The 12134-nt window shown below is 42.6% G+C and overlaps 1 protein-coding gene across 1 annotated transcript in view; it reads right to left on the bottom strand.

Annotated features, from left to right (window-relative positions):
* The window catches only part of SNTB1 (syntrophin beta 1), a 198108-nt gene that overhangs the window by 51261 nt on the left and 134713 nt on the right, over positions 1-12134 (bottom strand). The window lies entirely within an intron of this gene.

Genomic DNA, 12134 nt, shown 5'->3' with positions numbered 1-12134 from the left:
TACTTGTTCCTTCAACTTTTGATCTCTTTCAATGCCAAAGAAAACAAGAATCATGAATATATTATTTTATGCCTTGGCTTGAAATTTATTTTTTCTACACTTAGTTACAATTGCTTTACTTAATCCAGTTTATATAAACTTTATAAAGGAGTTTTTATAACTTATACTTGATTAAATATGAAATTACTTCCACACACTTAATAACAAGGTTTTAGTTCAAATTATACATGAAATTTTCATGCTGTTTATATGAGATTGGTTTACATAACTTTGACTTACAACATCTTTTCCACGCATCATGCAATATGCTACTTTATTTACGGACTTTTGCTGTAAAATTAAGCAGTGGGTCACATACGACTCATCCACATTTTTAAAATCTTTCCACTTTAAAAAATGGACTATAGTTTACATTCAATATCAGATTAGTTTCAGATATAAAACAGTGATTCAACATTATATACCTTATGAAATGATCATCCCAGTAAGTCCAGTCACCTACAAAGTTATGAAAATGTTAACTATGTTCTCTCTGCTGTACTTTACATCCCATGACTGTTTTTGTGTAAGTGGCAGTTCTTCTTAATTCCCCACCCCTATTCTGCCCACCCTCACCCCTTCCCCTCTAGCAATCATCAGTTTATTCTTTGTGTCTATGAATCTGTTTATTTGTTGTGTCTGTGAATCAGTTTGTTAATTTGTTTTGTGTTTAGATTTCCACGTATAAGTGAAGTACACACAGTATTTGTATTTATCTGTCTTATTTCACTTAGTCTAATACCCTTTAGGTCCATCCATGTTACAGATGGCAAGATTTCATTCTTTTTTATGGCTTAATAACATTCTGTTGTATATATGTATCACTTCTTTATCCATTGGCCTATCGATAGACATTTATGTGGCTTCCATATCTTGCCTATTGTAAATAATGCTGCAGTAAACATATGGGGTGCATATATCTTTTTAAATTAGTGTTTTAGTTTTCTTAAAATACTGAGAAATGAAATTGCAGAATTGTATGGTAGTTGTCATTTTAATTTTTTGAGGAAACTTCATACAGGTTTTAATAGTGATTATACCAATTTACAATCCCACCAACAGTGTATGAAGGTTCCTTTTCTTTACATTCTTGACAACGCTTATTTACTGAGTTCTCGATAACCTTTCTGGCAGATGTGAGGCGATATTTCACTGTGGATTTGATTAGCATTTCTTTGATGACTCGTGATGTTGAGCATATTTCATGTCTTTGTTTAGACATCTTCTTTGGAAAAAGGTCTATGCAGGTCCTCTGCTTATTTTTTTGATCAAATTATTCATTTTTTGATGTTGAGTTGTATTAATTCTTCATATAGTTTGGATGTTAACCCCTAGACCAGTGATTTTATTTTTTTTCATTACGTGGAACACAGAAACTGATTACTACAATTCTGCAGCACACCAAACATGTATTTTTTGCCTATCTGATGAAAAATAAGTATAATTTTGATTGATTTAGAAAAATATAGTAATAGTAATTACCTATCACCCTTTTTGCTTCAAAGTGACTTTTTAAAAAATCAGGTGCCTATGCTTGTATACAAGGATTTCTGGTACCAAAAATGAACCAATCGGATGCAATTTTATTACACAATGTGACCAATAAGACGCAACTCTATTATAGGGCCTATATATTTATGCTTCAAGATGGCATTCACAAGAATGTCTATTGTTGAGTTCACTGTTGTCTTCTTTTTTACTTGATAGTCTAAGGAAAAAGAGGTCAGTGCCCCTGACGAAATAGGTACTGTATGTCTTAGAACTTCTTGCGGCACACCAGGGTGCTCTGGCACACGGGCAGAAAACCACGGACACCATTTTCTGCAGGTTGCCTTAGTGGGTGTTGTGGATCTGTGTTGGGAGATCTGGGTATGCAAACGGCATGTTCATCTGATGTTCTCATGAGACACAGACACGCCTGCGTGCTCCAGCTGCACTGATGAAGTCCCCTGACACGTGTTTTCCTGGCGCCTCCGACAAGAATCCAATTTGGGTGATTTAGGTTTCTCCTCCTTTCATACCCATTGATGGAGGTGCAATTGAGCAGAAAGCAGCCCTACCGGTTGACAACTAACTAGGGAGAATGAGGTATAGTGCAAAGTCTAGGAAACCCCACTAAGAAGCATCAGACAAATCATAGTTTGTACAAGATGTAATCTGTCTGCTCCTGATGGGCATGGCTCAGTCAGTTGGGGGTGGCTCCACAAAGTGAAGGGCCACAGTTCGATCCCAGTCAGGGCACAGGTGTGGCTTGTGTTTCAGTCCCAGTTGGACCACATGTGACAGGCAACCAATCAATGTTTGTCTCCTCCTCTTGCTCCCTTTCTCCCTCTCTGTCTAAAAATAAATAAAGCCTTAAAAGATTTAGTCTGTATGTAGAACAGAGAATGAGAGACCAAAGAGTGAAGAGTGGGGAGGTAGGGGCACGTGTTTTGGAGCCACAGTTGTTTGGCAAGGAAGCGCAGTGATAAGCATCGCCAGCGCCATTGTAGGGTCTCTCAGAAGGAAAATGCCCATTCTGCTCAGGGCAGCAGGGGCCAGTAGATCATTATGGCCACAATCCCAACTTCTTCCTCCTCCGGATGCTCCCACAGTTTCACTCTTTCATTCCCTCTTCTCATTTCTCTAGAGATCTCTTCCACTCTTTGACTCTGTCTCTGCCAGTTACTCCCACTCTCTGTTCCTACCTTTGATCTCACCAGCGTTCTAGACAAGTAGTTGCCATATTTCCCAGTGGTGCAACGGCAATGAAAAGATCACATATTTGCATAATTCTGAATAGTCCTGACAATGATTTGCACGGACAGTCAGGTGCACCTAGGTACGGCGAACTTTACCCTAGACTAAAAATCACAGATACATGTGTTTTAGTCTCATATCCAATGTAAACTAGCTGCTTGATTATGGTCAAGTAACATGACATTGCCGATTCATGTTCTATTATTTTTTCTGTACATCTGAGCTCTAAAGCTCTTGTAAGGATCCATGGTACTTGCTCTGGCTAGGTGGCGCAGTCAATTGGAGTGTCATTTCATGCACCAAAATGTTGCAGGTTCAATCCCCAGTTGGGGTGTGTACAAGTGGTGACTGACCCGTATTTCTCTCTCACATTAGTTTTCTCTCCCCTCCCTCTTTTTCTTTCTCTCTCCCTCCCCTGCCTTTCCCTCTCTCTCGTTCCCCCTCTCCCTTCTTCTCTTTCTAAAATTAGTAACCATATCCTTGGATGAGGACTAAAATTTTTTTTAAAAAAGAATCCATGGTTCTTAAAGCTCATGGGACAAGTAAGGCATGTATCTGAGTTTATGTTACTGGGGCAACGGAGCAACTAGCAACCTGAGCTCAGAGTCCACATTTTCTGACTTCTAATCTAGTCTCCTTTTCATTAAGAAGAACAATAGCCCCGGGCAATGTGGCTCAGTTGCTTGGAGGGTGAACCTGTAGACCAGAAAGTCATGGGTTTGATTCCCGGTCAGGGCACGTATCTAGGACTCAGGTTTGATCCCCAGTCAGGGAACATATGAGAAGGCAACCAATCGATATTTCTGTCTCACATCGATGAATCTCTCTAGAAGCAATGAAAAAAATGTCCTTGAGTGAGGATAATTTTTTTAAAGAAAAATGATAAATTTTTAGAAAATAAAGAACAGCCCCTTAAAGACCATCATACCTGCATCACTCAGAATTGAGACACTTGACATTTTTACTAAGGAAATTCCTAAATTCCATCAAGTCCATGGTCTGAGAGTTCTAGAGTTAGTATGTGAAAGGATGATTGTTTAAAACATAGAAATGAGGGTCGGGTGCCTGGACCTGACCACCCTGAACACGTCATGTAAAACTGGAATTCATTCCCAGAGACAGTGCGTTGCAGTGTCTACTGACAACAAGGAATGCGGGTTCCGGCTGGTTCTACTGGCCCACTGATTCACTCATTTCACAAACATAGATCGCCCACTTACCATTTTGCAGAATCTTTCTGGACACTGGTGCTATAGGCCTAAATAAGGGATGGTGTCTTTTCTCTGCAACGTTACAATCTCCTTGGCAAAAAACAGTCAAAAAATATGTCAGGACCTCTGTCTGACCCATTATGATAGGCAAGTGAGTGGGGATACTTCTGAGAGGCCTGTTTCACCTCCAAGGCTCCCTGAAGACCCTTTCACCTTGACACAGACCGTATATAAATATGGATGTTCTGAAATCAGATTCTAGAACTCTAGATACACTTATATTCTTATCCCTACTTCTCAATCAAATCAATGCAAATAATTTCAAAATGACTCACTTGATAAACCAGGGAACTGATTCAGCTTATAAGACCTGAAAATACCAACTTGGAGTTTCAAGACAGAAAGTGAAATATGTTTGTTGGCACAGAGTATGTAATATGGCAGCCTAGTCCTGTTAGAATAAAAATCTCAAGCCAAGAATGTGAGCATGCAAAGGAGATTTAAAAGCCTAAAAAAAATAATTAGCCCATGGTGTGAGGGAGGAAGGACTGAGTAAGTGCCAGGGTGAATGACTAAAATTTGAATACAGTTATAAATAAAAGCATGCTTCTAGGTAATGGCTGCAACCCTCAACGTGTTACAGAACTATCTTAACCCCTCTGCCACGTAAAGGTCTGTGTTCATCTGCTGGAATTTTCCCCCCATGTGAACGCACCAGTGATTTTAGTAGATATTGTTGGCCCTCTGCCCCAAATCCACAAGCTAGGTGGGTGCATCCAGCCCTCACCTCACACGCACACTGACTGCTCATGGATTAACCCTTCTGCTTCTCTAAAGTATTGCACTTGGCTGGTGGGAGTGGTTCCCAGCTAATGGCTGACCTATGGGGGCACTAAATCCTGGCTTCCTTGGCTTGAGGTGGGAGAGCTCGGAGCTGCCTTTCATGCGCCAGAGCTTCCTGTGGGATTGGGCTGAAGCTAGATTTCTGTGTCTGTGCTTAGCTTCCTCCCTGTCTAGCTGCTTCTCTCACTTCCTTACAGGTTTCTCCTAAGAGTTGCTGAATCAAACAAAGAGGCTGCTAGACTGAGGTGGCCTGCATATCTGAGCCTGTAAATGCCTCAAGGTTACAAAGTCAAAACCTAAGGACAGCCCACCACAAACAGCCAACCAGGCCAGAGGCTACAGCCAACCAGTAATGTCCTTACTCTGCTCCTGCACTTTCTCTGTATGAGCTCCCGTCAGTGCTACCTTTCTGTTTGGTGCTGGCCAATCAGAACCGATTTTTGCTCAACTCTAAGATTTTCAGCATGCCTCAGTTTCCCTTTTAACAGAGTCCTCACTCAGTAGTCACTCCCTGAGAAGCTCCATCTCAGACTTGGTCTCTAAAGAATTCTAAGACGTTAATCAGTGGATTATTTATTTCATTAAGGAAGGACAATCTATAATGCCCAATAAGAAAAAACAAAGCTTAGCAGAGTCTGCTACCCATACACCCAGGCACAAGGAGCTCTTTACCTCAAGTCCTGGAGTTTTTCCCAAAGCACTAAATCGGGCCCTTACAAATTTGTGGAAATCTGCCTACAAGAGCAAAGCCTGCACGTCTCCATCTGCCCTCCGGGGGCAGCGCTGACATTTCCCCCCTGGTGAGAATGACTCACATAACTAAATTGCACTGTGAAGTCACGTAGAAAAGGGGACATATCTTCGTGCACTCATTATGGCTGCCTCTGCCACCTACCCAGCCACCCATCCCAATTGTACATCCTGGTTTTTATTGGAGAGACTGGGTGATGGGGGCAATCTGAATTAGATGCACATTGGCACATCTATGTTAAACTCCTGTAGCAGAAGACTAGCAGGAAGTTAACCAAACCGCTGCCAGGTTTTCCTCCAACTCGCCCCATTTCACAGGTGATTCACTGGTCAACTTGATGACTGCCTTTTAAAGTGACACGAGAGGCCTCTTAGCGCCTAACTGCCTTGATGGCCTGTGTTTCCCAGCGTGGCAAAGAGTCTGATTTAGTGGCGATGCACGTCAGGCTAGCCTGGACGGTGATTCTGTTTCCACTTATCAGATGGGAGTTCCCTTGGGTCAGAGACTATTTTCTCCCTGGAAGCACTGGTAGGGAATTCCTACTTAGGTGATTTTTTTTTTTATGCAGATGGTGGAGCTGGTATATTTAGAGGCTCCAGAAATATCATTCCATTAATTACGCTGCCAAAGTCTTGGTTACCAGTAGCTCGTTTTACTCAGGCCTGGACTATTTTACATTTACGCTTGGGATTGTTCTGATGCAGGTGGGCAGTGTGGCTAGAGAATGAAATTACTGGGGTGGTTATATTCACCTGGAACTTTCTGGGGTAAATAAATTGCTATTGCTGTATCTGACATTAATGACAGTCTAGTGATTTGTGAGAATATAGAAAATAGGTACATGAATATAGATAGTTATGTTGACAGATATATGTTCATAGAGATGGATGGATGAAGATAGATGGGTACACATATAGATGGAAGAATGGGTAGATAGATATATGAAGAGTCGGATCCAGAGGTGGAGAGAGAGAACAGAGATGAGGAAGAAAGGTGAGGGGAGGCAGCTCTCCTCTTGCACAGTGTGCTGGACAATAACAATGATCGTGCAAGCTGAAGCCATGCTAACTAATCTTAACAGTAATCGGAATAAATGAATCTTGTCCTGTGGCCTTTGAAAATTGTTACTAAAACATTAAAGTTTGTCTTACTGTCAGTTATCAGTGCCTAGGCAAGTGAATAAAGTAAAACCGATGTTTATTCAGTAACCTATCATTTGCAACATTAGATTGCGAATTAAAGTGCCCTAATTCCTCATCAAAAACTTATCAAGAGGAGTCTGAACAGCACTTGTTGCCTCATCTTAGGACACAGAGCCAGCAAGCATCTTTGCTAGGCCTGGGAAAAGTCGTCTTTCTCCTTCCTGAGTTTGGCTCAGCAAGCAACAGTCTCTACTTTGTACTTTCAATGACATGGAATAGCTCTAAGAGGTCCGTTAATGTGAAGCTTCCCATGGGCATTGCTTCTTCTGGGGCGCCTTTATCCTTCCCTCTTCCTCTAGGTTTAGACATTTCTTTCCACTAAGTTTTCTTGGCTGCATATCAGGAGGCCCTTGAACAGTATCAATGCCTACATTCCACGGTCAGTTCTTCTATAACTTCACATATGTATGGTTTGAACTTCACTTCCAGAGTTATAACTTTCCATTTTGCTGCCTTTCAACATTTTTGGACAGTTCCCCATTTCTATTATCCATTCTTAGACAACGCCATATAGATTTGTCTATTGGAGATAAGGAGAAAACACAACCACTCACTTTGCTGCCTACCTGTAAACTGACTAACAGATGCACAGTGACCAACCACAGACAGGCTTTGAAAGAAGTGAGACACTGGTCACTGATCAGAATGCACGTCTGCTATTTGTGGACAGTGAGGCTTGTAGCAAAGTTTCTACTTTATGAAATTTAAGAAACTTTCCCTCTGCCACGTGAGGGCACAATGAGAAGAAGTCTGCCTGTCAGTCAGGAAGAGGGCTTCCACCAGAACTTGACCCTGCTGGCACCTTGCTCTCAGACACCCAGCCTCCAGACCTGTGAGAAATAAATCCCACCGTTTAAGCCAGCCAGTCAAAGGTGTTCGAACAGCCCCAACAGATGAAGACACCCCTTATTTCCATAAAGACAAATAAAGGATTCCGGGTGTTTTGGGTATGTCTCTTACTTCCGAAACTATGCTTTCGGTGTGTGATAATGCTCCGATACGGATTCTGGGGTGTCTCACTCTTGTAGAAACACATTCCCTAAGATCCTCAGTGCAGTGGAAATTTCTGGGCTTGGGGATTTGGAGAAAAAAGGGGGCTCAAACTCTGTCTTGGCCACTTACTGGGGCATGCTGTTAGAAAAGTTACTTCATTTCTCCAAGTCTATTGCATAGGACAGAGATGATTTTAAAGCACACTGCCTGAGACAGACCAGGCACATCATAAATACTAATTACCAGCTTCCTCTCCTCCAGTAACCCCCTTGGGGGGCACAGTGATAGAAACGCCGTTGTTTGAAAGACTCTAAAGTGAATACCAGTAAGGCTGAGAACTGAACTTGCCTCTGAGAGCTGCCAGCAAGGTTTATTGTTTTGTTGGGTTGTGTGTTTGTGTCTTCACTCTCATGAGAAATGGTTTGCAGAGGGAGATAATGAGGTTAAGCAAAGGCAGTGCCCAATGAACTCAACTCAAGACACAAAGCAACTCAAGAATTCTGCCATGTCCCTGTTTATTATTGGTGTTTCTAAGAAGCGAGAGAGTCAGAACTTGGTTTGTTTTTCTGTTTTCTGTAACCAGACAGTTGAAAACATCTTAATGATAACTGTAAAAAAGATTAATTTAAGGACAAGGAAAAAAATGTGGTTTGAGGCACGATGCATTTAATAATTCGGGGTAGGGATTAGCATTTATGGGCCCTTTGGCGACAGGCTGGACATTTTAGTTCCAGCAAGGAATTAGAATTTTTGAGACTAGGATGTTCATGGAAAAGCCTTGACATTGTGCACCTGGCCAGTCTACAGGTGAGGGCACTCACAGGAGAAAGCAGGGCAGGGCCTGTCACTACGTGTAGTTGGCGGAACCAGGAAGCCCAGGAGACAAGGAATATGGGCCCCGATCAAAGGCTCCTGGCCCAGCGCTGACCTCAGTATTGTAGGGAGTCCAGAGATCGGCTACGGGAGTTCAAAGAAAGAACAGAACACCGCAGTGAATGAGCTGCAGTGGATCGTTTAAGAAGTTAAATAAAAGAGATAATGATACCACAGCATTGTCCAACTCTCTAATTATTTCCGTATTTTTATGTAGAGTGTAACTTTAGATAAACCACCTTCCATCTTCTAGGTCCCAGATTCCTCATTTTTAGGAAGAAGAGGTTGGGTTAGATCACTGTCTTAGGTTGCTGTAACAGATGGCAGACACAGCAAACATTTATCTCTCACAATTTTGGAAGCTGGAAGTTTAATAGCAGGGCGCCAACATGGGTTCTGGTGACGACCCCCTTCCTGGCTTGGAGAAGGCTACCCCCCTGTGTATCCTTACATGGTGGAAGGAGAGAGCGCCGGTCCCTTCATTCCCCATAAGGGGACCAATCCCATTCTGTGAACTCTACTCTCAAGACCTCATCTAAACCTAATTACCTCCCCAAGGGCCCACTTCTGCCATCTGTCAGTCCATAGTAATCACCCCTAAGTTTCCTTCCTTCTGATTTTATGTATGAAGGTTCCGCACTGGCCACCAAGTCAAAAATCAAACCATCTGTCAGCTTTCAAAACCTTCCAAAACTGGATGTCATCCAAGTCACCAGATTTGCTTGTCACCATCCCCCAGGATGAACCCTCCCCTCACCTGAGACAAGTCCCTGGCCTGTCCTCCCTACAAGCCGTGTTAGTCCATTGCTTCCACTTTTTTCCTCGTGCTTGTTCTCCTGCCTTGGAGGGTGCTGACCTCTCTCTCTCCCTGTTGACTCAAAAACTAGCCACCTTGTGGGAGCCATTCCTTCAGTCCCGGACCATCTCCTGGGTAGTGCAGAGGAGGGTTCAGGATTTGCACTGAACAGGATTTTGAAAGAGAAGTTGTTATTTCATATTGTTCTGGTTTCTTTAAATGCCAGTTCTAAAAGCTTGAAATTAAATATAATATGTACAAATCTTGTCCCAGAGCTACTGTTATTAATCTATAAAATCAAAGATTAACATCAGAGAAAAAGACAAAAGATATGGAGTGCAGCTGAATATTTATTAGGATCATACTTTATATCTTCAAAATACCAAGGAAATTTGCTGGTATTTATGATAATATAAGAAAGCCACAGTATTAAGGATTTGCCATTCATTGTAACCTATTGCTAAAAGCCATTCATGTGTCCCCACAGTAGGATTTAAGATTTAGGAATGTTTATTCAAAAAGAGAATTCCAGTTCGAATCAGTTCCCATAAAATTAATTTGTGGTAATCGTTTGAGAAGTTTTCAAGGTGAATGCAGTAAAAGATAGTCTTACTTCTGATACCTGTCCGTGATAAATCATTATTTCTCCTATGGGTATCATGCATGGTACAGTTTCATGAAACATCTATAATGATGATCTGAAAGGACATCAAAAACAACGATAATATTCTAAAAACAGGGCAAGCTTTGTGTACACCTTCATTGCTGCCCCCGGTGGAAATGCCTAGTAATGTGTCTACTCATCATTTGGGATCAGCAGACAGTTTATAAGTGAGAAAGTGGAGCCTTTGGAAAAATTTGTCAATATCATTAGTAACGACCCCATACAATTTTCAACTATCCAAATAGTAATGACTTTACATACAGTTTCTATCAAAAGAGATGGAAGAAAAGGACCTTCGAGGGATGAGACCATCTCAGGTACTTAGGAGGTGGAGAAATGTGTGTTCTCAACAGCCTCCCTTGGCCCCCAGATCCGGGCTCTCCCACTTCCACCCTGTGCTGTGCCCTGAATCCGACCGTAACAGAGTGCATCAGTGGGCACCCGCTGCTTTTGGCTTCCAGTCAGCTGCAGCCAATGGGAAACGCCAGCCAGAGATCAGCAGCAGGGGTTGGCAGGGTGGTGCTTCCCTCCCCAAGACCAGCTCTCAGTGGGTGGCCCTTTTTCTTCCGTTCCAAGTCTGCTCCTTTTTTTTGGCCATTTCAGGGATGGAAGTGGCCACTTGCTGTTGTGAGCTCTAGGGTACTTGTCCAACTCTTATTGGTTCCTCTTACCATGGCCACACCTTATAAGTTATTCCTGCAATAAGTCCTCTGCAGTCATCCCCTTTGAAATTGCCACGCAGGACCCTGAAACATATGATACGTCTCCAAGTTCACTCAGGACATTAACAAAGTGAGGACATTTTTCATCCTGATCAACTTCCCTTCTTTCTAGAGTCAATGTCTGTTGCTTTTGCTTCCCCAGAATCCGTTTAGGCTTTTCCTTGCACAGCAGCCTGATTTTCCGTTAGAGAATCACCTCTCCTCCTCTCTCAGTGCACATGGCTCGGATGAGGCTGATCTCAGCGCCAACTCAGCGCTGATCATATGATCCAAGTCAGTTTAGTTAGGCTTGGTCTTAGAACCTCTGTTGTAACTACAGAGGCAAGGAAGCCCCTGCTTCCTGAGATAGCTGACTATAAGGAGTAAGATAAGCCTGGAAATGTCAGGCCAAGGAAGAGAACATGCCTGAGTATAAGCCAGCAAAGTGGAAAAGGGCGCAGAGAGATGGATAGGCAGGCCTATCATTATTTGAGTCCCTGGGTCCCACCATGCTTGACGTTTACCTCTAGACTTATAAGAAGTGGTACATGTCCTGTTTTGCTCAAGCTGAGTTGAGCTTTCTGTCATTTGCAAGAGAGAGATCCCTAATAGGTCTTCTCCTAATGAAAACACATATATCTGGAGAGTGTGATAGACTGTGACCTCTAAAATGACCTCATTCAGATATGCAGCGTTTTTTTTTTACGAAGACTCCTGACATAGAATGTTACAGGAAGCTACCTGTGGTTTCTGTTTATTATGATTTTGGGGCTACCACCACCTGTGTTGTCCCTTTAGTTCTTTGAAATCTGTGAGAGATGGGACAATACCAGACTGAACAGCTTCACTTGGTGTTAAGCTTTGTGGGCTGAGCCCCACGCATGAACTGGTACAAACAAAGAACAATGATGGAAAACAGCCGAGCTCTGTGCTCGAGTATTATTTTCAAGTGCCATTTGACTGGGGCTTCTCAGATGACATGGTTCACTGGCAGAAAAGCTGTTATTGTGACAATCATTATTCCCATTTACCGCCTATTAGAATGGGAGTCACTGGGAAGTCAGACTGTCCTAAAAGCCCAGTGTTCCTGAGGCCTCAAGGTCAAGTTCAAGGGACAGCAATCAGGTGTAGGGACAATGGCCAAAGCTCAACCCTTTGAAATGAACAGAAGGGTTAAGACCCAGGAGATCACTGCAAAGCGAGCTTTACTATCTTCAACATATCACATGGCTTGGGAACAAAATCACAGTGACAGTGCTCACATGCCCCCAGGTCCCGTTCACAGCAGCTTTACTCTTCCCTGAGGACAGAGGCTAAGTCTG

Source organism: Artibeus jamaicensis, unplaced genomic scaffold (genome assembly GCF_021234435.1).
Source record: "Artibeus jamaicensis isolate MK-2021 breed Jamaican fruit bat unplaced genomic scaffold, CSHL_Jam_final scaffold_916, whole genome shotgun sequence".
Taxonomy (NCBI): Eukaryota; Metazoa; Chordata; class Mammalia; order Chiroptera; family Phyllostomidae; genus Artibeus; species Artibeus jamaicensis.
This window is presented reverse-complemented; position numbering and strand designations above follow the sequence as displayed.